This window comes from Hyla sarda, chromosome 1 (genome assembly GCF_029499605.1).
Source record: "Hyla sarda isolate aHylSar1 chromosome 1, aHylSar1.hap1, whole genome shotgun sequence".
Classification (NCBI taxonomy): domain Eukaryota; kingdom Metazoa; phylum Chordata; class Amphibia; order Anura; family Hylidae; genus Hyla; species Hyla sarda.
In genome coordinates this window covers 608545027-608561369 of record NC_079189.1, presented here as the reverse complement: position 1 = coordinate 608561369, position 16343 = coordinate 608545027, and the positions used below count along the sequence as shown (strand labels likewise).

At 42.6% G+C, this 16343-nt stretch overlaps 1 protein-coding gene across 2 annotated transcripts in view; it reads right to left on the bottom strand.

Annotated features, from left to right (window-relative positions):
* LOC130297525 (oocyte zinc finger protein XlCOF6-like) overlaps nt 1–9246 on the bottom strand; it is a 66967-nt gene extending 57721 nt beyond the window's left edge. For both annotated transcript variants that reach the window (XM_056550084.1, XM_056550090.1), the window contains exon 1: nt 9176–9246. The gene's annotated coding sequence lies outside the window, so the exon portion shown is untranslated. The remainder of the gene's footprint in view (nt 1–9175) is intronic.
* Nucleotides 9247–16343: the final 7097 nt, after the last annotated feature.

Here is a 16343-nt window from a genome sequence, read left to right as displayed (position 1 = left end):
ACTTGTCCATGTGCCGTTAATGGGGTACGACGCAGGCTCCTAACTCCAGCTGATTCCTGTAGCTGGGGGGGCGGAGTTAATAGCTATTAACCCTTTGACAGCGGCGTCTAAAAGGTGCCTTTATCCCGTCTCTGGTGGTCCAGCAGCACGATCGCGGGGGATGGGGGGCGATCCACTGCTGAGGTAGCAGAAGGGCTTTCCTCACATCCTATGTCGGCTCCTGCGCTGTGAATGATAAGGCCTGGCAGGACCAGGTTTTATCAATCGTCAATTCACAGATCAGTGTGCTTTTATGGAACCACATTGATCTGTATGAGGAATCTAATGATTCCTCCTAAAAGTCCCCCAAGGGGACTAGAAGTGTAAAAAAAAAAAAAAAAAAGTTTAAAAACACACACATCACCCCCCTTTTTCCCAAATTCCATATATAAAAAAATATATAAACATAATAAAAATAAACATATGTGGTATCGCCTCGTGCGTAAATGTCCAAACTATAAAAATAAATTGTTAATTAAACCGCGCGGTCAATGGCGTATGCGCAAAAAAATTCCTAACTCCAAAATAGCGTAGTTTGGTCACTTTTTATACAATAAAAAAATGTATAAAAAGCGATCAAAAAGTCAGATCACAACAAAAATGGTACCGATAAAAACGTTAGATCTTTTCCAGAAGTACGACAAAATCAAACCTATATAAGTAGGGGATCAATTTAACCGTATGGACCTACAGAATAAAGCTAAAGTGTAATTTTTACTGAAAAATGTACTGCCTAGAAACGGAAGCCCCAAAATTGACAAAATTGTGTTTTTTTTTTACTAAATTTTGTCGTACAATGATTTTTTTTCATTACAAAGCAGAATTGGTGGCGCAAAAAAAAAAAAATCCCTCATATGATTTTTAAAAGGTAAGGAGGAAAAAACGAATGTGCAAAAACAGAAAAACGCTTGGTCTTTAAGGGGTTAAAGAGTACCTGTCACCAAACTAAACTTTTAATATATTGTTCCTTATGTTGTTATAAGACACTTTGCTATTTACTTGCTGTTAAAATTTTCATCCTTTATGTTTTCAATGTGATTGAAAAAAAAACGGCCACTAGGTGGCTCTGTTCTGTTCCCAAACAGTTAATTTGGTCTCCACCCGGACTTGCAGAAGTCCAAACTCAGGAAGTGCGTTTCGGGCATAGGGATTCACAGCTCTTATAGGCTTCAGTGATGTCACACCTGCTGGGGAACGCTCACTTTCTACTGCTGGGAGCTCACACTCCCAGGGGAAAGGGGAAAGGTATGATACACAGCTTTTTAAAGCTCGGAATTTTTTTTTTTTAAGACAGGAGGGGTGTTAGGATTAGTTAGGGAATATAATCTGAGTTAGTTCAGAAAATATGGTTTGATGACAGGTTCTCTTTAACCAAAAGTTTATTTTTTCATCCTCTCCTTTTATACGACAAAACTCTTATCTTCCCATCTACAGGGCCACATAAGGATTTGTTTTTTGCGGAACCAATTGTACGTTGTAATTACACCTATCATTTTACCATAAAATATACTGCATAATGGGGAAAAAAGGGAAGGCCATTCACTGTATGGCAAAATTAACCTGTTATCTGTATTCACCATGTTGGTATGATCAGAATAATACCCAATTTGTATTATTTTCATTATGTTTTACTACTTTTAAAAATTACAACAACAAAAAAGTGCTTTAAAGGGGTACTCCGCAGGACAACATTTTTTTTCTACATTCTACTGCTGTGAAGCTCTTACCAGTCTGACCACAGTGCTCTTTAAATAGAAATACTTTACAAATCTGTTTAACTTTCTGGTACCAGGATATATAGTAGACATGCATCTCACCTCTAGCTCTATATACTGCTGCGGCTATCTCTATAGAATCAAGATATATAGTAATTATACACCTCCCCTTCAGCTCTATCTGTACACTGCTGCAGCTATCTCTATGGGATCAGGATATATAGTAGTTATACACCTCCAGCTCTATCTGTATACTGCTGCTATCTCTATGGGATCAAGATATATAGTAGTTATACACCTCCCCTTCAGCTCTATCTGTACACTGCTGCAGCTATCTCTATGGGATCAGGATATATAGTAGTTATACACCTCCAGCTCTATCTGTATACTGCTGCTATCTCTATGGGATCAAGATATATAGTAGTTATACACCTCCCCTCCAGCTCTATCTGTACACTGCTGCGGCTATCTCAATGGGATCAAGATATATAGTAGTTATACACCTCCCCTCCAGCTCTATCTGTATACTGCTGTGGCTATCTCTATGGGATCAAGATATAAAGCAGTTATACCCTTCCCCTCCAGCTCTATCTTTATACTGCTGCTGTCTCTATGGGATCAGGATATATAGAAGTTATACCCCTCCAGCTCTATCTGTATACTGCTGCTATCTCTATGGGATCAGAATATATAGTAGTTATACACCTCCCCTCCAGCTCCATCTGTATACTGCTGCTGTCTCTGGGATCAGGATATAAAGAAGTTATACCCCTCCCCTCCAGCTCTATCTGTATACTGCTGCTATATCTATGGGATCAGGATATACAGTAGTTATACCCCTCCAGCTCTATCTTTATACTGCTGCTGTCTCTATGGGATCAGGATATATAGAAGTTATACCCCTCCTCTCCAGCTCTATCTGTATACTGCTGTGGCTATCTCTATGGGATCAGGATATATAGAAGTTATACCCCTTCAGCTCTATCTGTATACTGCTGCTATCTCTATGGTATCAGGATATATAGTAGTTATACACTTCCCCTCCAGCTCTATCTGTATACTGCTGTGGCTATCTCTATGGGATCAGGTTATATAGTAGTTATACCCCTCCAGCTCTATCTGTATACTGCTGCTATCTCTATGGGATCAAGATATATAGTAGTTATACACCTCCCCTTCAGCTCTATCTGTACACTGCTGCAGCTATCTCTATGGGATCAGGATATATAGTAGTTATACACCTCCAGCTCTATCTGTATACTGCTGCTATCTCTATGGGATCAAGATATATAGTAGTTATACACCTCCCCTCCAGCTCTATCTGTACACTGCTGCGGCTATCTCAATGGGATCAAGATATATAGTAGTTATACACCTCCCCTCCAGCTCTATCTGTATACTGCTGTGGCTATCTCTATGGGATCAAGATATAAAGCAGTTATACCCTTCCCCTCCAGCTCTATCTTTATACTGCTGCTGTCTCTATGGGATCAGGATATATAGAAGTTATACCCCTCCAGCTCTATCTGTATACTGCTGCTATCTCTATGGGATCAGAATATATAGTAGTTATACACCTCCCCTCCAGCTCCATCTGTATACTGCTGCTGTCTCTGGGATCAGGATATAAAGAAGTTATACCCCTCCCCTCCAGCTCTATCTGTATACTGCTGCTATATCTATGGGATCAGGATATACAGTAGTTATACCCCTCCAGCTCTATCTTTATACTGCTGCTGTCTCTATGGGATCAGGATATATAGAAGTTATACCCCTCCTCTCCAGCTCTATCTGTATACTGCTGTGGCTATCTCTATGGGATCAGGATATATAGAAGTTATACCCCTTCAGCTCTATCTGTATACTGCTGCTATCTCTATGGTATCAGGATATATAGTAGTTATACACTTCCCCTCCAGCTCTATCTGTATACTGCTGTGGCTATCTCTATGGGATCAGGTTATATAGTAGTTATACCCCTCCAGCTCTATCTGTATACTGCTGCTGTCTCTATGGGATCAGGATATATAGTAGTTATACACCTCCCCTCCAGCTCTATCTGTATACTGCTGTGGCTATCTCTATGGGATCAGGATATATAGAAGTTATACCCCTCCAGCTCTATCTGTATACTGCTGCTATCTCTATGGGATCAGAATATATAGTAGTTATACACCTCCCCTCCAGCTCCATCTGTATACTGCTGCTTTCTCTGAGATCAGGATATATAGAAGTTATACCCCTCCAGCTCTATCTGTATACTGCTGCTATCTCTATGGGATCAGGATATACAGTAGTTATACCCCTCCAGCTCTATCTTTATACTGCTGCTGTCTCTATGGGATCAGGATATATAGAAGTTATACCCCTCCCCTCCAGCTCTATCTGTATACTGCTGTGGCTATCTCTATGGGATCAAGATATATAGTAGTTATACACCTCCCCTCCAGCTCTATCTGTATACTGCTGCGGCTATCTCAATGGGATCAAGATATATAGTAGTTATACACCTCCCCTCCAGCTCTATCTGTATACTGCTGTGGCTATCTCTATGGGATCAAGATATAAAGCAGTTATACCCTTCCCCTCCAGCTCTATCTTTATACTGCTGCTGTCTCTATGGGATCAGGATATATAGAAGTTATACCCCTCCAGCTCTATCTGTATACTGCTGCTATCTCTATGGGATCAGAATATATAGTAGTTATACACCTCCCCTCCAGCTCCATCTGTATACTGCTGCTGTCTCTGGGATCAGGATATAAAGAAGTTATACCCCTCCCCTCCAGCTCTATCTGTATACTGCTGCTATATCTATGGGATCAGGATATACAGTAGTTATACCCCTCCAGCTCTATCTTTATACTGCTGCTGTCTCTATGGGATCAGGATATATAGAAGTTATACCCCTCCTCTCCAGCTCTATCTGTATACTGCTGTGGCTATCTCTATGGGATCAGGATATATAGAAGTTATACCCCTTCAGCTCTATCTGTATACTGCTGCTATCTCTATGGTATCAGGATATATAGTAGTTATACACTTCCCCTCCAGCTCTATCTGTATACTGCTGTGGCTATCTCTATGGGATCAGGTTATATAGTAGTTATACCCCTCCAGCTCTATCTGTATACTGCTGCTATCTCTATGGGATCAAGATATATAGTAGTTATACACCTCCCCTTCAGCTCTATCTGTACACTGCTGCAGCTATCTCTATGGGATCAGGATATATAGTAGTTATACACCTCCAGCTCTATCTGTATACTGCTGCTATCTCTATGGGATCAAGATATATAGTAGTTATACACCTCCCCTCCAGCTCTATCTGTACACTGCTGCGGCTATCTCAATGGGATCAAGATATATAGTAGTTATACACCTCCCCTCCAGCTCTATCTGTATACTGCTGTGGCTATCTCTATGGGATCAAGATATAAAGCAGTTATACCCTTCCCCTCCAGCTCTATCTTTATACTGCTGCTGTCTCTATGGGATCAGGATATATAGAAGTTATACCCCTCCAGCTCTATCTGTATACTGCTGCTATCTCTATGGGATCAGAATATATAGTAGTTATACACCTCCCCTCCAGCTCCATCTGTATACTGCTGCTGTCTCTGGGATCAGGATATAAAGAAGTTATACCCCTCCCCTCCAGCTCTATCTGTATACTGCTGCTATATCTATGGGATCAGGATATACAGTAGTTATACCCCTCCAGCTCTATCTTTATACTGCTGCTGTCTCTATGGGATCAGGATATATAGAAGTTATACCCCTCCTCTCCAGCTCTATCTGTATACTGCTGTGGCTATCTCTATGGGATCAGGATATATAGAAGTTATACCCCTTCAGCTCTATCTGTATACTGCTGCTATCTCTATGGTATCAGGATATATAGTAGTTATACACTTCCCCTCCAGCTCTATCTGTATACTGCTGTGGCTATCTCTATGGGATCAGGTTATATAGTAGTTATACCCCTCCAGCTCTATCTGTATACTGCTGCTGTCTCTATGGGATCAGGATATATAGTAGTTATACACCTCCCCTCCAGCTCTATCTGTATACTGCTGTGGCTATCTCTATGGGATCAGGATATATAGAAGTTATACCCCTCCAGCTCTATCTGTATACTGCTGCTATCTCTATGGGATCAGAATATATAGTAGTTATACACCTCCCCTCCAGCTCCATCTGTATACTGCTGCTTTCTCTGAGATCAGGATATATAGAAGTTATACCCCTCCAGCTCTATCTGTATACTGCTGCTATCTCTATGGGATCAGGATATACAGTAGTTATACCCCTCCAGCTCTATCTTTATACTGCTGCTGTCTCTATGGGATCAGGATATATAGAAGTTATACCCCTCCCCTCCAGCTCTATCTGTATACTGCTGTGGCTATCTCTATGGGATCAGGATATATAGTAGTTATACCCCTCCAGCTCTATCTGTATACTGCTGCTATCTCTATGGTATCAGGATATATAGTAGTTATACACCTCCCCTCCAGCTCTATCTGTATACTGCTGTGGCTATCTCTATGGGATCAGGATATATAGTAGTTATACCCTTCCCCTCCAGCTCCATCTGTATACTGCTGCTGTCTCTATGGGATCAGGATATATAGAAGTTATACCCCTCCCCTCCAGCTCTATCTCTATGGGATCAGAATATATAGTAGTTATACACCTCCCCTCCAGCTCCATCTGTATACTGCTGCTGTCTCTATGGGATCAGGATATATAGTAGTTATACACCTCCCCTCCAGCTCTATCTGTATACTGCTGCGGCTATCTCTATGGGATCAGGATATATAGTAGTTATACCCCTCCCGCTCTATCTGTATACTGCTGTGGCTATCTCTATGGGATCAAGATATAAAGCAGTTATACCCTTCCCCTCCAGCTCCATCTGTATACTGCTGCTGTCTCTGGGATCAGGATATATAGAAGTTATACCCCTCCCCTCCAGCTCTATCTCTATGGGATCAGGATATACAGTAGTTATACCCCTCCAGCTCTATCTTTATACTGCTGCTGTCTCTATGGGATCAGGATATATAGAAGTTATACACCTCCCCTCCAGCTCTATCTGTATACTGCTGTGGCTATCTCTATGGGATCAGGATATATAGAAGTTATACCGCTCCAGCTCTATCTGTATACTGCTGCTATCTCTATGGGATCAGAATATATAGTAGTTATACACCTCCCCTCCAGCTCCATCTGTATACTGCTGCTGTCTCTGGGATCAGGATATATAGAAGTTATACCCCTCCCCTCCAGCTCTATCTGTATACTGCTGCTATCTCTATGGGATCAGGATATACAGTAGTTATACCCCTCCAGCTCTATCTTTATACTGCTGCTGTCTCTATGGGATCAGGATATATAGAATTTATACCCCTCCCCTCCAGCTCTATCTGTATACTGCTGTGGCTATCTCTATGGGATCAGGATATATAGTAGTTATATACCTCCTCTCCAGCTCTATCTGTATACTGCTGCTGCTATCTCTATGGGATCAGGATATATAATAGTTATACATCACCCCTCCAGCTCTATCTGTATACTGCTGCTGTCTCTATGGGATCAGGATATATAGTAGTTATACACCTCCCCTCCAGCTCTATCTGTATACTGCTGTGGCTATCTCTATGGGATCAGAATATATAGAAGTTATACCCCTCCAGCTCTATCTGTATACTGCTGCTATCTCTATGGGATCAGGATATACAGTAGTTATACCCCTCCAGCTCTATCTTTATACTGCTGCTGTCTCTATGGGATCAGGATATATAGTAGTTATACACCTCCCCTTCCAGCTCTATCTGTATACTGCTGTGGCTATCTCTATGGGATCAAGATATAAAGTAGTTATACCCTTCCCCTCCAGCTCCATCTGTATACTGCTGCTGTCTCTATGGGATCAGGATATATAGAAGTTATACCCCTCCCCTCCAGCTCTATCTCTATGGGATCAGAATATATAGTAGTTATACACCTCCCCTCCAGCTCCATCTGTATACTGCTGCTTTCTCTATGGGATCAGGATATATAGTAGTTATACACCTCCCCTCCAGCTCTATCTGTATACTGCTGCTATCTCTATGGGATCAGGATATATAGTAGTTATACACCTCTCCTCCATCTCTATCTGTATACTGCTGCTATCTCTATGGGATCAGGATATATAGTAGTTATACCCCTCCAGCTCTATCTGTATACTGCTGCTGTCTCTATGGGATCAGGATATATAGTAGTTATACACCTCCCCTCCAGCTCTATCTCTATGGGATAAGAATATATAGTAGTTATACACCTCCCCTCCAGCTCTATCTGTATACTGCTGCTATGTCTATTGGATAAGAATATATAGTAGTTATACACCTCCCCTCCAGCTCTATTTGTATACTGCTGCTGTCTCTATGGGATAAAAATATATAGTAGTTATACACCTCCCCTCCAGCTCTATTTGTATACTGCTGCTATCTCTATTGATCAGGATATATAGTATTTATACATCTCCCCTCCAGCTCTATCTGTATGCTGCTGCTATCTCTATGGGATCAGGATATATAGTAGTGATTTGACCTATGATTACATGTTTTATGAAGTCTTTAGGCTGTGCTCACACGCTGTAATTGTCCTGCATTTTTACATTTAGATTTACTGCCTTTTGGCTATAAAAGAGACACGTAAAAAGCAACATTATTGGTGACATTTTGGAAAAAACATGGTTAAAAAATCCAAAATGCAATGTAAGAACACAACTTTAGGGGAGGTGTATAACAACTATATACTGTACTACATTTCCACAGACAAATGCTATATAATATATCCTGATCCCATAGAGATAGCAGCAGTATACAGATAGAACTGGAGGGGGTATATAACTACTATATATCCTGATCCCATAGAGATAGCAGCAGCAGTATACACATAGGGGGAGATTTATCAAAACCTGTCCGGACGAAAAGTTGCTGAGTTGCCCAGAGCAACCAATCAGATCGTTTCTTTCATTTTTCATAGGCTTTTTCAAAAATGAAAGAAGAGATCTGATTGGTTGCTATGGGCAACTCAGCAACTTTTCCTCTAGACAGGTTTTGATAAATCTTCCCCGTAGAGCTGAAGGGGGTCGGGGTGTATAACTACTATATATATATCCTGATCCCATATAGATAACAGCAGAATACAGATAGAGCTGGAGGGAGGTGTATAACTACTATATATACTGATCCTATAGAGATAGTAGCAGTATACAAATAGAGCTGGAGGGGAGGTGTATAACTACTATATATATCCTGATCCCATAGAGATAGCAGCAGATTACAAATAGAGCCAGGGGAGGTGTATAAATACTATACATCCTGATCCCACAGAGATAGCAGGAGCAGCATATTTAGTGGTACCTTTAGAAATGTCCTCCTTATACTGCTCATCACCGCTCGCATCTGTCTCTTCTTCTTCCTTTATGTTTGTAGCATTAATATAGATCAGATCTTTCCCTTTAGGAATGTCTTCCTTATACTGCTCATCACCGCTCACATCTGTCTCTTCTTCTTCCTTTATGTCTGTAGCATTAATATAGATAAGATCTTTCCCTGTAGGAATGTCTTCCTTATACTGCTCATCACCGCTCACAGCTGTCTCTTCTTCTTCCTTTATGTCTGTAGCATTAATATAGATAAGATCTTTCCCTGTAGGAATGTCTTCCTTATACTGGTCATCACCGCTCACATCTGTCTCTTCTTCTTCCTTTATGTCTGTAGCATTAATATACATCAGATCATTCCCTGTAGGAATGTCCTTATACTGCTCATCACTGCTCACATATGTCTCCTCTTCTTCCTTCATGTCTGTAGCATTAATATTGCTCATGTCTTCTCCCTGATTCATAAGATAAGAAATATTGTAAACATAATTAGACAGTAGGAAAAGTCACCTGGAATGTTTTATATGAGCAGAAAAGATCATTAACCCCTTAACGACGCAGGACGTATATTTACGTCCTGCGCCAGCTCCCGCGATATGAAGCGGGATTGCGCCGCGATCCCGCATCATATCGCGTCGGTCCCGGCGCTAATCAACGGCCGGGACCCGCGGCTAATACCACACATCGCCGATCGCGGCGATGTGCGGTATTAACCCTTTAGAAGCGTCTAAAGTGAAACTGAAAGTATCCCGGCTGCTCAGTCGGGCTGTTCGGGACCGCCGCGGTGAAATCGCGGCGTCCCGAACAGCTGATCGGACACCGGGAGGGCTCTTACCTGCCTCCTCGGTGTCCGATCGACGAATGACTGCTCCGTGCCTGAGATCCAGGCAGGAGCAGTCAAGCGCCGATAATGCTGATCACAGGCGTGTTAATACACGCCTGTGATCAGGATGAGAGATCAGTGTGTGCAGTGTTATAGGTCCCTATGGGACCTATAACACTGCAAAAAAAAAGTAAAAAAAAAGTGTTAATAAAGGTAATTTAACCCCTTCCCTAATAAAAGTTTGAATCACCCCCCTTTTCCCATAAAAAAAATAAAAGTGTAAAAAAATAAATAAATAAACATATGTGGTATCGCCGCGTGCGTAAATGTCCGAACTATAAAAATATATCATTAATTAAGCCGCACGGTCAATGGTGTACGCGCAAAAAAATTCCAAAGTCCAAAAAAGCGTATTTTGGTCACTTTTTATAACATTAAAAAATGAATAAAAAGTGATCAAAAAGTCCGATCAAAACAAAAATCATACCGATAAAAACTTCAGATCACGTCGCAAAAAATGAGCCCTCATACCGCCCTGTACGTGGAAAAATATAAAAGTTATAGGGGTCAGAAGATGACATTTTTAAACGTATAAATTTTCCTGCATGTAGTTATGATTTTTTCCAGAAGTGCGACAAAATCAAACCTATATAAGTAGGGGATCATTTTAATCATATGGACCTACAGAATAATGATAAGGTGTAATTTTTACCGAAATATGCACTGCGTAGAAACGGAAGCCCCCAAAAGTTACAAAATGGCATTTTTTTTTCCGATTTTGTCGCACAATGATTTTTTTTCCCGTTTCGCCGTGCATTTTTGGGTAAAATGACTAATGTCACTGCAAAGTAGAATTGGCGACGCAAAAAACAAGCCATAATATGGATTTTTAGGTGGAAAATTGAAAGGGTTATGATTTTTAAAAGGTAAGGAGGAAAAAACGAAAGTGCAAAAACGGAAAAACCCTGAGTCCTTAAGGGGTTAATTATCATGACTACACAAAATGACAGGAGGAGTTATATAATCCCCATTTAACATAGTAACATAGGGGGAAGATTTATGAAAACCTGTCCAGAGGAAAAGTTCTCCAGTTGCCCATAGCAACCAATCAGATTGCTTCTTTCATTTTTCACAGGCCTCTTTAAAAATGAAAGAAGCGAGCTGATTGGTTGCTATGGGCAACTGCTCCACTCTTCCTGTGCACAGGTTTTGATAAATCTCCCCCATAGTTAATAAAGTTGAAAAAAAGACGAGTCCATCAATTTAACCAATATCCCTAATGAGTCCCTGCGGAGTTGATCCAGAGGAAGGCAAAAAAACCCTCATACAAGGGGTAAAAATTCCTTCCCCACTCCAATATGGCATCAGAATAAATCACCATGACCACCTCCTCCAAAAAAGAGTTCTACAGGCTCACTGCTCTTACAGTAAAGAACCCCCTAGTATGTGCTGGTGTAGAAACCTTCTTTCCTGTAGACGTAGAGGATGCCCCCCTTGTTATAGATACAGTCCTGGGTATAAATAGATCATGGGAGAGATCTCTGTACGGTCCCCTGATATATTTATACATAGTTATTAGGTCGCCCCTAAGCCTTCTTTTTTACAGTGAAATAAGAATTGAGGTGTAAACTACCAAATAAAGCACTTTTGATGTCTCCAAGACGAAGAGAAAGTAGAGGAGACCAATTAACCTCCCTGGCGGTATGATTAGGTGTGGACATTTGTACTAAAAGCGGTACAATTTTTTGCATTGAAAATTTCACATCTCCCCCCCCCCGCCCATTTCACATCTCCCCCGTCACATTCCCCCTCCCTTGTCACATTTCCCCCCCCCCTTATCCCATTCCCCTCCCCCCCTTTGTCACATTCACCCCCCTTTGTCACAACACACAATAGGTTTGTCGGGCAGATTTCAAACCTAGTGTATTTGCTGCAGAACAAGTCCTTTCCTCTTCAACCAATCGCTGGCTTGACACATGACACCACTGTGGCCGGTGATTGGCTGAAAAGGGAAAGGTCCTACAAGATGAATAATGAAGAGAGCAGGGACCGGAGCGCACGGAGGGGAACGGCATCTGCAGGGATCGGGAGTAGGTGAGCAGAAGGTTTTTTCATTTTCCTCCCGGTGGCCTTTTACACTTAGCTCAGTGTTTTTCTACCAGGGTGCCTCCAGCTGTTGTGAAACTACTACTACCAGCATGCCCGAACAGCCTTTGGCTGTTCGGGCATGCTGAGAGTTGTAGTTTTGCAACAACTGGAGGCCCCCTGGTTGGGAAACACTGACTTTTAGTATTTTGTCTTTACCTGCTCTGGCCGGCCCCCGCAACGGGAGCCGACCAGAGCAGATAATCGCATGTTTTCCCGGGGGCCGTATCGCTATATCGCAAAAAGCAAAAATCACGATTCGATTGCTTTTGCGATATATCGTGCAGCCCCGCCGGCAACTCTGCAATTCTGCCCTGAACGTGACTCGGGGTTACCGCTCCTGGCAGGGAAAATTAACCCCGGATCATGCTCGGGATAACCGCTAAGAAGGTTAAGAAATGTTTAAGGTCTGTGAGGGACTTAGGGGTCTTGAGAAGGAGGACAGAAAAATCTGGTAGCGGGAATTAGGGCATTGAAAAGAAAGAAGAGTCTGGAGGAGGAGGGGACAGAGGGGTCTAGAGGTGAAATCAGGAGTCATGGGGCACAGAGGTTTGAAGAAGAAGGACATAGAATCTGGTGGGAGACTTAGTGGAGTCTAAAGGAGGATTTAGGGGTCAGAAAGAGGATTTAGGGGTATGGAAGGACTGGGGAGAACTTACGGGTTTGAAGGAAGACTTGTGTGTCTGGGGGAGTCTGAAGGGGGACAGTACAGGGGTGCAGCCAAACTGAGAAGAAACTCTGTGTGTGGCAGTATATGTAGGGTGCATGGTGTCTGGCAGTATTATATGTAGTGGGCACGGTGTCTGGCAGGGTTATATTCAGGAGGCATGGTATCTGGCTGGGTTATATTCAGGGGGCATGGTGTCTGGCAGGGTTATATTCACACGGCATAGTGTCTGGCAGGGTTATATTCAGGGGGCATGGTGTCTGGCAGGGTTATATTCACACGGCATAGTGTCTGGCAGGGTTATATTCAGGAGTCATAGTGTCTGGCAGGGTTATATTCAGGGGGCATGGTGTCTGGCAGGGTTATATTCAGCGGGCATGGTGTCTGGCAGGGTTATATTCAGACTGCATAGTGTCTGGCAGGGTTATATTCAGACTGCATAGTGTCTGGCAGGGTTATATTCAGACGGCATAGTGTCTGGCAGGGTTATATTCAGACGGCATGGTGTCTGGCAGGGTTATATTCAGGGGGCATGGTGTCTGGCAGGGTTATATTCAGATGGCATAGTGTCTGGCAGGGTTATATTCAGATGGCATAGTGTCTGGCAGGGTTATATTCAGGAGTCATAGTGTCTGGCAGGGTTATATTCAGGGGGCATGGTGTCTGGCAGGGTTATATTCAGGGGGCATGGTGTCTGGCAGGGTTATATTCAGACTGCATAGTGTCTGGCAGGGTTATATTCAGACTGCATAGTGTCTGGCAGGGTTATATTCAGACGGCATAGTGTCTGGCAGGGTTATATTCAGGGGGCATGGTGTCTGGCAGGGTTATATGCAGGGGGCATAGTGTCTGGCAGGGTTATATGCAGGGGGCATAGTGTCTGGCAGGGTTATATTCAGACTGCATAGTGTCTGGCAGGGTTATATTCAGACTGCATAGTGTCTGGCAGGGTTATATTCAGACGGCATGGTGTCTGGCAGGGTTATATTCAGATGGCATAGTGTCTCGCAGGGTTATATTCAGATGGTATAGTGTCTGGCAGGGTTATATTCAGATGGCATAGTGTCTGGCAGGGTTATATTCAGACGGCATAGTGTCTGGCAGGGTTATATTCAGACGGCATAGTGTCTGGCAGGGTTATATTCAGACGGCATAGTGTCTGGCAGGGTTATATTCAGACTGCATAATGTCTGGCAGGGTTTTATTCAGGCGGCATGGTGTAAAGCAGGGTTATATTCAGGGGTCATGGTGTCTGGCAGGGTTATATTCAGGGGGTATGGTATCTGGCAGGGTTATATTCGGGGGCATGGTGTCTGGCAGGGTTATATTCAGGGGGTATGGTGTCTGGCAGGGTTATATTCAGGGGGTATGGTGTCTGGCAGGGTTATATTCAGGGCAGCATGGTGTCTGGCAGGGTAATATTCAGGGGGGCATGGTGTCTGGCAGGGTTATATTCAGGGGGGCATGGTGTCTGGCAGGGTTATATTCAGGGGGGCATGGTGTCTGGCAGGGTTATATTCAGGGGGGGCATGGTGTCTGGCAGGGTAATCATTTTTATTGTCTTCATATAGCAAAAAAGGATCTGCTGACAAAGAAAAAAAAATGAAACTCTGCAAAATTTAGCGGAAAGAAGTCCTAGCGTCTGCACCAGATATATAAGAAAAGACCACAGAGAAGGTAGGTAAAGCTGGCCGGCCAGGTCACCATAACAATATGCTGTACAGTGCTCGCATGTAGTGTGTATTGTACGGTGGATACACATTGTGTACATACCAGTGCTCTGTATGTTGGGCATTTATCAGGGCATGTATGTATGGGGTACATATAAAGGCTGTGTATACGTTGTACACATATATATTGGTGCTTTCTATGGGTCAGCAGTAGTTTTGCGGTAGCATGCTTGAATTGCTGTGGTCTGGTGAGAGTCGTGGGGCTCTGTTCTGTCATTGGGGAGAATTTATCCAATGATTTACCTGCGTTTTGGGGGTTACAACAAATGGGTTAATTTTTTGCAGGACTTGACTCATTTGCCCAAGCCCAGATCTGTCTTACAAAACTGGCTGTGGACATCATTTGTAAAAAGTCGCACATTTTGGGGCAAATGGGATAAAAAGTTGCAGAAAAAGTCCTAGAGAAGAAACTGTATATAGTGAAGTACTGAAGAAAAAAAAATGGCCTTCATAGCACATTGTTATTCTGACTGGACAATGTCTAATGCTATTAGGTTGTACCAAGCCGGGGTTCAGACTTTAAAGGGGTATTTTGGCTTTGTACATCTTATCCCCTTTCCAAAGGATAGGGGACAAGATGTATGATCGCAGGGGTCCCGCCGCGATCTCGGTGCAGCCCCTGACTTTCTGTGCTGGGTGCTTCCTCCGAGACGGGGTGTGACGTCATGACCACGCCCACTAGTGACGCCACACCACGGCCATACCTCGGGTGGTGTAGAAGATAACCACACCCTGGCGTCACAAACACAAGGGGTTAATGCCATCTGCCCCAAGGGTTAATAACATCTGCCCTTCCATTACTCCCTCACCACAACATACCTAGTCATGTAATCAGGAAGGTAGGTCGTTGGCACAAAATTTACTTTTCTATATATAAATTAAATCCTTCTATTATCCAGAGGTTGGTATTGTAATCATGTGTATATAATCTTCAATGAATAATATTTGATTCTTATTTTAGTATGTTTTTTGCCCTCTTATAGGTATACCCTGATGGTGGCCTAGACTCGCCTTTAGCCGCTTTTTAACCCCTTAAAGGGTACTCCGCCCCTAGACATCTTATCCCCTATCCAAAGGTCCCTTCGGCCCCTGTATCGCCTGTCATCAACCATGGAGCATTCTTTTCTCCTTGCTGCTGGTAAATGTAGGGTGCTGCAGGAGAGATCGCGGGGGTCCCCAGTGGCGGGTCCCCCGCGATCAGACATCTTTTCCCCTATCCTTTGGATAAGGGATAAGATGTCTAGGGGCGGAGTACCCCTTTAACTCCTTAAAGACGAAGGGCGTACCTGTACGCCCTCATCCCACTCCTCTTCTATGACGTGGGGTCAGGAGCTGACTATGTAATAGTATCCTATGGAGACTATAAAAGTGTGTAAAAAAAGTAAAAAAAATAATTAATAAATGTGAAATAACCCCTTCCATAATAAAAGATGGAATCAACCACTTTATATGTCCGAACTATAAAAATGTAACATCAAGTAAACCGCATGGTCAATGGTGTATACGTAAAAAAAAAAAAAAAAAAGTCCAAAATTGCTTTTTTTTTTGGGTCACTTTGTATACCCTAAAAATTTTTTTATAAAGAGTGATCAAAAATGGCACTGATAAAAAGTTCAGATCATGGCACAAAAAATAACCCCTCATAATGCCATGTATGCCAAAAAATTAAAGTTATAGGGGTCAGAAGAGAACAATTTTTTTATGGGTACTCCACTGGAATTTTTTTTTTTTTTTTTTTTTAAATCAACTGGTGCCAGAAAGTTAAACAGATTTGTAAATG